This window comes from Colias philodice, chromosome 29 (assembly GCF_061535455.1).
Source record: "Colias philodice isolate Cphi_HAF_F1 chromosome 29, ilColPhil1 Martin Lab GWU primary, whole genome shotgun sequence".
Lineage (NCBI taxonomy): Eukaryota > Metazoa > Arthropoda > Insecta > Lepidoptera > Pieridae > Colias > Colias philodice.
This window is the reverse complement of record NC_143114.1, coordinates 6,825,717-6,839,208: the sequence shown is the minus strand read 5'-3', so window position 1 is coordinate 6,839,208 and position 13,492 is coordinate 6,825,717. Positions and strand designations below refer to the sequence as shown.

The 13,492-nt window shown below is 35.9% G+C and overlaps 1 protein-coding gene across 2 annotated transcripts in view; it reads left to right on the top strand.

The window, feature by feature from the left end:
* Positions 1-13,492, top strand: part of LOC149476063 (uncharacterized) — a 133,438-nt gene that overhangs the window by 21,946 nt on the left and 98,000 nt on the right. The gene's annotated exons all lie outside the window — the stretch shown is intronic.

The following is a 13,492-nucleotide window of genomic DNA, read 5'->3' as shown; positions in this document are numbered from 1 at the left end:
CAAAAGTATTTCTGAGCAACTTAAGCATATAGACTGGGTCTAAAAAGAAGTAAACATTAGCGCCAGTCGCAGGATGTTTAAAATGGGTCTTCAATCGGCCCTTTTGTAATTTGCACCTTAGATGTTTGGCCATTGCCAGGTTTGCTGGACAACCATAGAATGTCAATGTTTTCATTATTGTTCTGTATTCATAGCATAGTTGAAGTGCTATATTTACAATATTGGCTTTTCTACGAATCTCACGAATTTCCATTTCAATTTACTAAGTGGCAGGGATCTTAACTCCTTAGGTAATTGATTAAAAATTTTGATGGCCATTGTATAGCCATTGCATATATATTTATATCAAATCCTCGCGAACATAATATCATGCAATATTTATTTTTAGCACTTTTCTGCTGTACTGGCCAGTTTCCACGGTGCCTTTAGGAGCATCGTAATGCCATATGAACGTTTACTTAACAGGCTTCTGCTATATCTATCATTGGAATGCCTTCACATGTCATATTGCTGATGAATTTTGCACGTTCAACTTCTTTCCTGCATCAACATACAATGAATGTAGAATAAACGAGATAAAATAGTATTATCATTTCTTCTTTTTTGTTTAATGATCTTCTTTTTTGTGCTGTTTTTTGCATCCATCAATTTTATTGAACAGCAGCAGTATTTTGAATAAAGTCCAACGGTTATACCGTTAATTTAAAAGAGTTGTACCCATATTTTAAAGTAAAATATTATTAAAATACCGACGGAATACACTTTTAGCACTTGCTATATGCAATACTTAATAGCACCAAGGTTGTAGACAGCCTTACTGCGGAAACTAGACGCCAATCAATTTTACTGAGTAAAGGACGCACTTTACAAAGTATCTTTCAAGAATTCTGGTTCGTGTCATGTTTTCAGCAATCACATCGATATGATACTTTGTCTCTCAATACATTCTCGTTTTTGCATAGTTTATTCCCGCCATGATCATATTCATCTTCTGTTGAATAGTCGTCAGAACTGTCTTCATGTATAGCATTACCATTGTTACGAGAATATTTTATTTTTATTTATTATTCCTTTATTCAGAGGAGATTGTGGTCAAGCGATTTCCTATCATCTTTCACTGCTGCTATTCTTGCAATATTCTCTTTAGTAACTTTGTCATTCTCTAGCTGCTTTATAGCACAGAGCAATGGGTGATCGGTAAAGATGTCGGGGAAATGCTCAGCACCAGCAGCACTATAGTATAAGATCTTGTCTCTTGCTGGGTCTAAGCCTAATGAAACTGCCATTGCGCACTTTGGGACAAAGCCACTACCTTGTTGAGCCGCAAATGCTGCACAAAGCCCAGTCAATCTATTCAAAGTATACTCGTTATCTGTTATTTCAATATTAGCACCACCCTTTTTAATGACCAATGGTACACCTGTTCTAACTAAAGCATCGCCGATCCTCAAAGTTTGTCCCGGCTGTATGGTCTTTAGCTGTTCCCTTATCTTTTTCCCTTGACACAGAATATTTTCAACCGTAGTAACATTTGTTAGAAACAAGTCATCCTGTTTCATGGCATAAAATTGGCTCCTTTTAAAAGTGGATGTAAGAATGCTGTTATCAAATGTAAATTGGGCCATATTTTTGTTGTTTTCTTTTTTCCTTGGCTTTCGTGGAGTTCTAGGAGTGACTAATGGCTGCGTCAAGTTCGTTTCACTATCTTGGTAATCCGGATTTAAACGTTTGGCATTTCGCTTCGATCTTCTTAGCTCTATTTTTGCAGTTGTTTATAAAAGGTTTATATTAGAAATAAATGTTTACACAGTTCACTACTACATGAATTTAATATATTTTTCATTACACATATACTTAAAACATTATTGATACATGTATATAATTGATTTTTTTCATTATAATGATGTGAATAAATAAAACAACTATTTTTAGTGTCGACGTTGCTTCCAATTTCATAGTTGTCTTTTTGAAAGCTTCATTACAGCTTTTCGGTGTATAAATCCTATCGAATATCATACACTTTGCTTCGTTGACTATTTTTCTTGCTTTTATGTTGTTTCATTTAGTGTTGTTCAGCTAAATCCGTTTCAGCGCAATTATTTTCTTGGTTTCCTCGGTCCGATTCAATTTAACTAGACGGTCCATCTTAAGTATCATCAGATATATTTATCTTTTGAGGAGCAGCTTTTTTGGTTCCCCTAATTTTTCCTGTTGACAGAATTTTTCAAGAAAATTTTGAAAAAGTTTTTTTTTCCTCAGCAGTATAAGTTTGATTGTACTAATTCATAGTAGAAGTTAGGGATGTTTTTATATCCTTAAGGTGCAAGATTTAACTCTTCACTGCTTCTGCTTCCGCCTGTGTAAGAGCATTTACATCAGAATTCTAGAGAAAATAATAAATCCAATACTTTGTATGCACATGTTGATTCATTTGATACATTTGAGTATTTATAAAAACGAATCTGCTTTGTTTTTAATAACAGATCTGCGCCACAAATATTCCACACTTGTGTCTCTAAATTCTTTGTTATTGAAATGGTCCCTAAAAACCTTTTGACGACTGGGCTGCGATTCTCTGGGTGTATGTCCCATCTGGAGCTATGAAGGGATTGTATGGTCTATCTTTTTATGGATAAATCCATGGTCACCCAAACAATCATATGCCCTTCAGAAGTCTGTATGTATAGTGGTGGCCTCTTTAACATGTTTTTTTTACTAGGGGCACCAAGACTTCTGCAGACTTTATATTATCGGGACACACCTCTCACCGAAATTTTTACTTCCGTCTTCTATAAGGCCAAGTTCCCCGTGGCCTTCAATATGTCTCCCTAAAAACAAACATATAGCAAGCATATTAATGACATTTTTTCTTTAATATAATTAGTATCATATATTTCATATTGTTGCATATTTATATAGTTCTTGTAACAAAAATTTTGAGGATGATGCATGAGGAACTAAATTATTTTAAAACGTACACGTCATATAAATATATTTAACCTCTATTGTACTTGCTCTTTCCAAATTTACTTTCGTCGATCTGTACTATCTTGCCCGGCCCACCTATCTTCCGCAGCCGGGCAGGCTTCCCCTTAAATTCTTGTTTTGTCTAAACACCACTACTCCTCGGAAGTAACTGTACCAGTCAACGACGGTGACCCGGGACAAGCATTAGTTGTTAGCTCTTCCCATCTTCCCAAATTACTTTTTCAACGGGCCAATTATGGGCAAAACGATAGGTAATAATAATAATAATAAGAGAATGAATAACACACAACCAGTTTAAAAATATAATTATATAGCTTACATTTGGTTTACGCCCGTGTATTCTATTATTACCAGCTGATCATAAGCTGTGAATGCAAAGCATTTAAAAAAAAAATAATAATAATAAAATGGTCTTTATTTGTTTCTCACAACATTAGATAGGTAAGATAAAAGACTGGGGCAATCCTATTTTCGTATTTTCGAACCAGGTCCCAATTGTGCTCGGCAGTAACTGTACCAGTCAACGACGGTAACCCGGGACAAGCAGCATTGGTTGTTAGCTCAATTGTCCCATCTTCCCAAATTACTTTTCCAACGGGCTATTTATGGGCAAAACTATAGGTTAGTTAAAAGATTGTGGGCAATCCTATAATCGCATTTTCGAACCAAGTCCCAATTGACCTGGCTATGCGGGACTTGCCCTTACACTTTCCCTTATAACATATAAAGGAACCAACAGTACGGTTGGTTGTATAAATAATTTTCATGGGTGATCGGTGTGTGCGGCAAAGTTTTTCTTTAAGAATGAGCCCTTGCTCAGTGAATGCCAGACATTGCTCTCGCGTGCCAACACACGCACAATTCTCGGCAAATTAAACATCTGGGCTACTTTGCAAGAATATAGTGATCGTTTAATATATTGTTCCTCATCCGAATTAAAATCATGAGGATCGATCCTACGTGATCCAGCACTGGTTGATGGTAATTCGTTGTCGTACGTTGTCATAGATTTTTTATGTAAATTCTAACAAAAGAGCTGGTGACTCACTTTCTGAAAGTTCGACGCCGCCCATGAGCGTTCACATTGTCTCAGACTTTACGAACGTTTTTTGGCCTTTTAGATATGTATAGACTTTCTTCTTGAAGGTTATACATAGTGTACCAGTTAAAAAATATCAAAGCAAATAAGGTCCAAAACACGTGCAAAAGGTCGTTAGTAATAGAAGACTGGGGTTCAAAATAAAAGCAAAGGTAGTTCGGAAAGAAAGTATCAAAAGTCCAAAGGAATAGCCAAAGTTGTCGTAGGTATATCAATGAAACTAAGAAAAGCAGAAAACAGAGCACTCTCGCGTAACTACAAGAGAAACGGAATGTGCGCTGCTTTGATTTATCTTCTTCAGATGTAGTATAAACATTTAGTTTTATTTTATTAATCACATTAGTCTCATCATTTTCTTCTTAAATTTTCAGTGGTATATTCCTCATTCTCTATATCTGATAGTGCATCTTGCAAATCAGAATCACTATAAATGCTAATTGCAGCGCATTCAGAAGTAGTGGACGCGTTAGAAGATCTTCTTTTTCTCTTGATATTCATATTTTTACCTTTAGAAGCGCTGTTCTTGGAGGGCCTCTTTCTTTTGTTTTTAGTAATAGATTTACTGGTTTCCATAGTGCTTATAGATTCACCACATATACCACTGTTTTTAATGGATTTTACATTCTATATTTGGAACCAAATCACTGGTTTCAAGAAGTGTTTACACTAACAGCCTGTATATTATACATAGTGCATTAAAACCGAGTATAGCTACCATTCGCATATATAACGTCCTAGTCGCTCTGGCATGGACCCAACAATATTTTTGCACACTTGGGAGCCTCGCTATGACTCCCAAATGTCCCGAACAAACAAATCAACATTATAAGACTTTAAATGATATAATGTTAAATGCTTTCGTTTGTAAAATCAAAATGTAAATATTCATTTGCAAATGTTAATCGAAGTTGATTGTCTTTCTGTGAGTATCGGTTTCCTAGCTGAGACTCTGTTGTTTAAACCGGAAAATTTCAGTCGACGGCGTATTGTAGTGGTCGACACATAATTGTAATATCAAAATTTAAATATTCATTTGCATATGTTAATCGAAGTTGATTGTGTCTTTCTGTGAGTATCGGTTTCCTAGCTGGGACTTTGTTGTTTAATCCGGCAAATTTCAGTCGACGGCGTATTGTAGTGGTCGACACAATATAATTGTAAAATCAAAATTTAAATATTCATTTGCAAATGTTAATCGAAGTTGATTGTGTCTTTCTGTGGGTATCGGTTTCCTAGCTGGGACTTTGTTGTTTAAACCGGAAAATTTCAGTCGACGGCGTATTGTAGTGGTCGATACATAATTGTAAAATCAAAATTTAAATATTCATTTGCAAATGTTAATCGAAGTTGATTGTGTCTTTCTGTGGGTATCGGTTTCCTAGCTGGGACTTTGTTGTTTAAACCGGCAAATTTCAGTCGACGGCGTATTGTAGTGGTCGACACATATTTGCCACTGTTCGTGTTGGTTTGAACGGGTCAGTTTCATAAATTTGGATGATTTCATCATCCTGACCCGCAGTTGTTTTCCTTGGCCGACCAAAACTTTTACAAATTCTACAACATTCTTTCTACAACACATAAGTGACCCATTGTTGGGTCTGCTAAGATACAAAGTTTTTTGAAGTAAGTAACATTCAATTTCAAAAAACTTATCGAAATTCCTAATGCATCGGTGATCTCTTGGATTGTTTTGTTTTCCTCATACATAGACACTATCCGATATCGTAGATCAGGGCTGTCGAAACTATACCCCTTCGCGGGGAAATTGAATTTCATACAAAAGCTGGAGGCTCAGAAAAATATTTTCAGTTTTCAAGTAAATAAAATACAGGGTCTTTCTATGTTTATGAATTTTTCGTTAATTTATCTTTAACAATAGAATCGATGAAATTGATATTTTTAGTTTTTTCAAGCATTCAAATGCTTTATAAATATAAATTTATAAAGAATAGAAAAAATTCGATCACGAGGCGGGACTCGAACCCGCATCCTACGAGGTCACAAGAGGCCGAGTTGGTCAGGCATCCGCCCCGGTATGACGCGAAAGGATGCGGGTTCGAGTCCCGCCTCGTGATCGAATTTTTTCTATTCTTTATAAATTTATAATAGTATCGATATCCACGTCAATATTCGTTGTTGCCAGGCGCATTGCATGAAAAAGCGATTTATCTGACAGTGAAAATTTTCCGCTTCCATATCTGTTGTATCAGATTTTATTTCATTTTTAAGAAATATGGGAATTTCTTTCCGTAAAGCGAAAAAGCGCTGCAAACACTGACCAGCTCTTAACCATCGAATTTCTGAGTGCAATAGCAGCCGTATGGTGTGTCAATTTCATTTAAAAAGCTTTGTATCCGCCACTAATAAGATTTGTTATTATATTATTTGCTATTTTCATGGTATTCATTTGGCGCAAAGATTTTCCACATAAGGTCCACATAATATTTTGCAAATAATGTATAGTTTATTTGTACAATCTAGATACATTAGAATAAAAATATTTATATTATGTGGTATGTTTAAGGGCGTTTTAAATGAAATCACAAAACATCCACGATGAGGCGTTTAATTCGCACGTTACAATAATTCGAATTTAGATAAAAACTGAGCGCACATCCGTCGTCTATGCTGGTCGCCGCGGAGTGAACAGTGAAGTGAAGGCTCACGAACGTAGCGAACAATTCCCGTGTACGGTCGGAGCGGGGCGCGGGGTGAAGGGCGCGTAGTCCCATTATGCGCTCGCTCAGCTGGCCGCCACAATTAAAAGATAGATAGACTTTGACTTGCCTATACAAAAAAGCAGAGTCGACAAATAAAAAGAAACCCGTCAATGCAATTAGAATTGAATTTGACTGACATATTTATTTATAACCAGAATATGACTTTGATGAATGTATTTACTCGTCATAGTCAAAATCTGGTTCTAAATATTCAACTCCAGATATTACGTCTGTGTCTGACTCCGACATATGTACTAATTCTAGTGAAATTTCAGATACTTCACTAGAATTATAACTAGCATCGCTATCTTCTCCTCCGAGCTAAATTATAAATTCTTCTGAATTATCGTCAAGTACAAAATCACGCTCCCAGTATTGTCTTTCCACGTTTTTGACGTGATCACACTCTATTCTCCAATCATTGCTAGTAATAGACCCGAATGCTTTTTCAATCAACTTAGGGATTTCAGCTTTTTCTCTATTAATATTCTTCTCTGCAACTCTTCTTTTCGCAAGGCTCAATGGCGTTCAGATCACAGTGATAGGGCGGTAATCTTTGCACAATATGGCCGTGCTGTTTAAAAATATTATCTATTTCAAATTCAAGTGCTGGTTTATGTTTCTTGACGAGTACAGTATAAAACTGATTTGGTCATTTGGTCTGTAAAGTCAATTTCGTTTTGAAGTAACCACTCCTTAATTAATCCCCACTCCTTAAATTTTTGCACAAAATTAAATATATACATATGCAACAAAAAAACTGAAAAAATCGGCGTCACAACTGAGAAGTTCCAGAAAGAAATGAGAAGTAATAAAGAAATCAGTGGTCGTTGTCGTCGTCGTTTCAGCCGTGGGACGTCCACTGCTGGACAAAGGCCTCCCTCAGGGTTTTCCACCACGCCGTTTAAATCAGTACCTATTTTTAAATAATTTATTGCAAATAATCAACAAAATTATACATTTAATGTGATATCATTTTGCCTTTTCCTCTTCCTTCCTTTATTTTTCAAGTAGTGCCTGTTTGCTTTTACTTTCATAGGGTCATTATTATCCCAAAAGGTAACTTTGCCAGCGAGAATACTGTTGATATCTTTGCACCAAGCATGAATAAAGAACATTGTACTTTTATTTATAACTAGCGGTCCGCCCCGGCTTCGCCCGTGGTACATGTTTACGTTTTCTCTCGTACTTCAAGGAATATAATAAAAAAAGAATTATTGAAATCGGTTCAGCCGTTCTCGAGTTATGCGCTTACCAACACGTTTTGCGATTCATTTTTATATATAAGAAGAAGAAGAAAGAAAAGATGTACTTACACAATGCCTCCTTGTCTCCTGTGCAAGTTAAAAAGGTGTTAGTACAAATGTTAACACTGACTATCAGCTTTGTATAATTTAATATTTTTTTTTTATTTGCATTTTCTTTAAGTATTTCAATACAAATATGTTCTACTTGACAAAAAAATCAAACAATGCTCTAGTAGGATAGCACAACCAGCTTTTACCCTCATTCTCTTTGATTTTTATAAATTTGTGGAAAGTTTGCAATTCCTCTTCTTCCATATTATTTTTGCAAGTGCCGCAGTTTTTATATATATATATTTTGCAAGCCGTACTAGCCATCCACTACAATATCCAATTGCTGCGCTTCTATCTACATGTTGGGGAGTTTTGCTCAGTATTAATTCATCTGTATTTATGTACTCTATACATAAATGATCATTATAAACTCTCTTCCCGTTGTTCTGGTATTTACTAAAATGTAAGAGTAATATGTTCGATTGGACACATGGCGGGATTGAATTCGACCTCTCAAAAGAAATCCTTCGACATTAATTCCATACTGTACAAGGTTGGGAATCATTGATTCGCATATTTCGATGCTATAGACACCATTCCTTATATGTTCGCTTAAATAAGACCGAGCAAGCTTTATTTGGTAGGTGCCTAGTGCTATAAGGACAAGATCCTCCTCGTTTAATTCTGGGAATACTATTTCTCGAACAGCTTCGTCGATTATTGTTTGGAACGCTGCCCTTTGTCGGTTTATATTATTCTCGACAACGTAATCACCCAAACAATTGGGCTGATGTATTCTTTCATAGATTATGCTAATTATTTGGCTGGCATGTGGCTTATTCGCCACAGGCTCTTTAAACACATTTATTAGAGCAGCAGCAATTCGTACGTCTTCAAACATATGAGGCAGGGCTTTGTTAAAATATTCCTGTCTTAATATTTTAAAATCCCTTTTGAAGCGACCATTTATAATTTCCACGACCCATCTGACTATTGTTACCATCCGGGATTTATTGGCATCTTCAGTGCTGAGTTGAGATTCTTGCCTACTTTTTGTAGGAGGCATATAAGCATTATAACCGTGTTCTTCTATGTCTGGGAGGGAGTCTCTGAATCCTCTATCTAAAAAAAGTACGTCACCGGCTTGAAGTACTATATGCATTGGAGATTCATTATGTATTGATCTGGACATAATGGTTGCATCAGATGTTGTTGCTGCATGTGGCCCCGTAACATCAATAATATATCCATCCGTGCAGACAATTAAATATGGCTTTAGTAAGTTTCGGAACTTATGCAGACTATATGACTGCTTCTGAAATAAGAAATTGCTGCTTTTTTGTACATAAATATAGGTACCATCAAATATTAGATGTTTAGAATGTTGAGATTAGATGTTTAAATTATATAGGGTAGGAACTTTGCGACCCTCCTTTGTTTTTCTTAAGCAAATGGATATCACCTGATTTAGAGTTTTATTAGGACAATCTGACCTTATCTTAGACACTATCTCAGGGGTAATATCGTACCTTCCGTACTTTATAACACATTACGGGAGTCCAGGAAATTTTGGGCTCAAAATTACTCCATTATCTAACTCCGGCAACCTCTCCAAAGTAGATTTCTTCGGGGTCTTCTGAGCAGGCAACTTCTGAGCCTTGGAAGGAGGCTGGAGAGGTGAAGAACTTGATGAGCTCCCAGGAGAAGGTGCTCCAAACACTTGATACCGGAAAACTCCTCTCTTCTTTGATGGTGTCATTTGAGAAATTCCTGAGTTTTCAGTATGAATCATTAGAACTTGTTCTATAATTCCAGCAACTCTCCTTCTATCATCCCCCGACTTAAGGAATGTTAAGTCAACCAATGATGTTTGATCTCCTACCTTCTTAACATCAGTAGGCATGCTTCTTAGCAGGGTCTTTGCTCTCTCTGAAATATCCCCAGATTGTATACTTCCTTCAGCTCTTCCGGCTCTGACGTAAACATCTTCCAAACTACCCATGTCTGATCGTTGTTCGGAGGTTTCATCGTCAATTTGGCAACTGGAAGCGCAGGTCCGATCAGAATCTTCAAGATCATATTCCCTTTCCTTCCAAGCGTCGTCCTTCAACTGCATTTGTCCCAATTTCTCTTCATTTACGACAAGATCCTCTTGAACCTCTGCTGAACCGTCTTCAACCTCCCTATCATATAAGGGAACCCTATGATCCCAATGTTCCTTCTTTGCGGCATCTTTAGCTCTATTTAAGTCTAGCTGCTGAAGAGACATAGCTTTTTCAAGTGATGTTGATTAATATTAATATGGCTCTAGTCCCATTGCCTCCATACAGTGAGTTTGGAATTATTAAGTTTCGGGAAATTATTTCTTGCCGGCTTATATGATCCCATCCTAATTGCCTAGGAACAAAGTCGTCCAATAGACAGTGACGAGCTGTACTTAATTTTCTTTCGAATGATCGACGGCTCATACCTAAACGCGCGGCTAATGTTTCATTAGGTTCTCCGGACCTTATTTTCATCAAATATGCACCTAGCACTGTTTTTGGGCGCTGTGATCGTTCTAATAAGGACGGAGTTTCCTCTAAAATCCTCTAGAATTGTTCATGCGTTAATCCGACACAAAAGTGTAATTCCACAGCTGTAATATTTTCGATCATGTCGAAATCAAGTACATGTCGTTCATTATAAGCCGTAATAAGTGTGTCTAACATATCTCTTATCTGCTCTGCAGTAAATGAAGAATTATTATTTAATTCATTTAAATCTGCCCATGAGTTCCCATATAAATGTTCATTACACACCCGAGCACTAAGTGGAATATATAATTTATTTTCACTCAACATTCTCATTTTTATGAACTGAGGTATTCTTAAAAATAAAATAATAGCACACAAATAAAAGCCAAACTTAAAATAATATATCCTTATTTAATATATTCTTTAAAAAAAACGGAATAAACGTAAAAACGTATGTAAAACACTGTTTTAGACTTTCACGGGTTTAGTAAATTAAATGATTCCTAGTTCTTTCCCTGCACGAGTCTCATTGTTGGTGTCATACAATAAAATGAAGCTATTATTATGACCTTTCAAATGACATATATCCCAACTTGATACACTCTGGGGACAAATCGCCCATTCTCTTTTCATCTTCACATTCAGCTCTTATCATGTTGTTTACAGGTGTCTTTAAAAAACCTTTAGTGCTAGCTTTAGTGTCGTCTTTTTCACAGTTTGAACCAACTGAATGTGAAGATGAAATATTATTAATTAACAATGTTTTATAAGCTGCTACAAATGCAGACGAAGTGGGCATAATATTGCTGCAACCGTGAGCTCGAATTGCCCCAAAAAAATTCTCCAATGCATCTTGATTAAAGTTGCGCAGCAACAGTGAGTTCATACCTTTGGAGCTTAAGTATTTAGCAACCGCTTTAAACCCCTCTATAGTTTTGACCCAGCTAGATAAGGAAGGCACTACTCCTTGATTATATCCATTTATAAATTGCATCGATTTTAGGATTGACAAACTTTCGTTCCACAATTTATGGTGAGGTGAGGTTGGAGTTACTGCAGACCTATAGATTTTTCCTTCCCTCACTTGGCTGTAAGATAGAGATAGTAAGTATGCATGTTTATCAGGGATAGCGTATTTTTCTTTAGAACAAAGAAAACAGTTTAGAACATACCAGTTCTGTAGGTTAAATGATTACACTCTTTTCGTACGACACCCAAAGGAAGAATGGTGGTGGATCATTCTAAGTTTTACCGTGCGTCCGATTCAAAATAGATCTACCCTTATGTCTTCCAATATTTGTCGTAACAACTGTGTTCTACTTAACACCCTTACTGCGTATTTTGCGATGCATTCCTTGCCCTTCATTTTGAATTTTAAATTTTTTGTGATTAAATTATTTCTGACCCCTTTTATCAGATGTGGTGGATCAAAAATATGATATATTTTTATATCGCCCACTTCGAAAAATTCTTCTTTGATTGCTTGTCCATTTCGTAGGTATTTTTGCTTCGTTTCATTTTTTAATTTGTTGATCGTTGCAATGTTGGAGGCACCTTGATCGCAAACAGTTGCGCAAATTTTTAGTCCCGTTTCGTGAACTTTTTCGACCACTGTTTTTATTTGGTTTTTTAAATCAACCGCCTTTGTGCTTCCACTGCAATAATAAAAAGCCAGGGGTTGCTTATATTTTTTTATGACTCCTCTGATCATAAACACCAAAACATCATCTACAAACCCAGTTAACTTGCAATTTTTTTTGTCATATGACACACCTGGTCCGATTGCCATCTCGTCAAATAATAATGCACAATATTTATTTATTTTATTTATTTATTCCATTTATTTCAGATAAATTTAATATCCATATAATGTTGTGTTCCTGAACTATGAAGTAGGTTAAATGAAACAAACTTGCGTTGCTCTGAAATCAAAGTTTTTATTGTTAAACACTGAAATCAAATAAACTAATTTACAGTTTACACTATCTCAATTACCTGAAATCAAAGAAACGACATTTAATGTTTCTAATTCCCTTCACAATTCCTTCTATATCTATTTTCACGTTTATCACTATTTTTCTATCTTACTCCTTAACTTCAAAAAACATATTTTATCATCGTCATCATTAATTAACAACTGTCAAACTCACCACAGACCACAGAGCAAGTAATATCCACAGACTATGTGCATGCCAATCTAGAAGCGCTATGCGCGGTAAATTCAAATTAGTTCTTTACATCCATATAGTTCGTCAAATGGCCTTAAAATCTATAAAATCTATTTATGCGATTCGGGCATCTTATTAACTCTCTTTTTTAAATGTTCAAAAATAATGTCCTTAATTCCAGTTGTCAATGAAATTTTGGACAGCAAATTTTATAGGGTTCTCCTGCTAGGTAGCACACATAATTTGCTCAGTAATCGATATGATTTTGGAGATGGTTTGTACAAATTGTCTTTGTTTTGCTAATATTTTTTCATATAATGTGAATCATCTTCCACGTTTTTCTTCCCACTTTGTGTGACTTGCATTTGGCAAAATATCTTTGCGGTCGATGAGATTTTAAAATCAAGAGCGCGAAGCGCGAGTGATTTTTCCTGAAAAACTTGACGACTTTATTTGTTTGCAGGGAACCTTGAGGGAAATGCCAGATAATTTTGAAGCTCGTGTGGTATTTGGGAGATTATTTTTCCGTCCCAAATGTCGGCCAATAATTTCACAATTGAATTGAACCTGTCAGTTTGACGTCAACGACCAGAGAAAATTTTCAAAAAATTATCAGTATAATACCATGTAGGTTGTACCACGTGACGTCGAATGGTGCAATTCTATTGGTCGATATTTGGGTCGGAAAAATAATCTTTGAAAT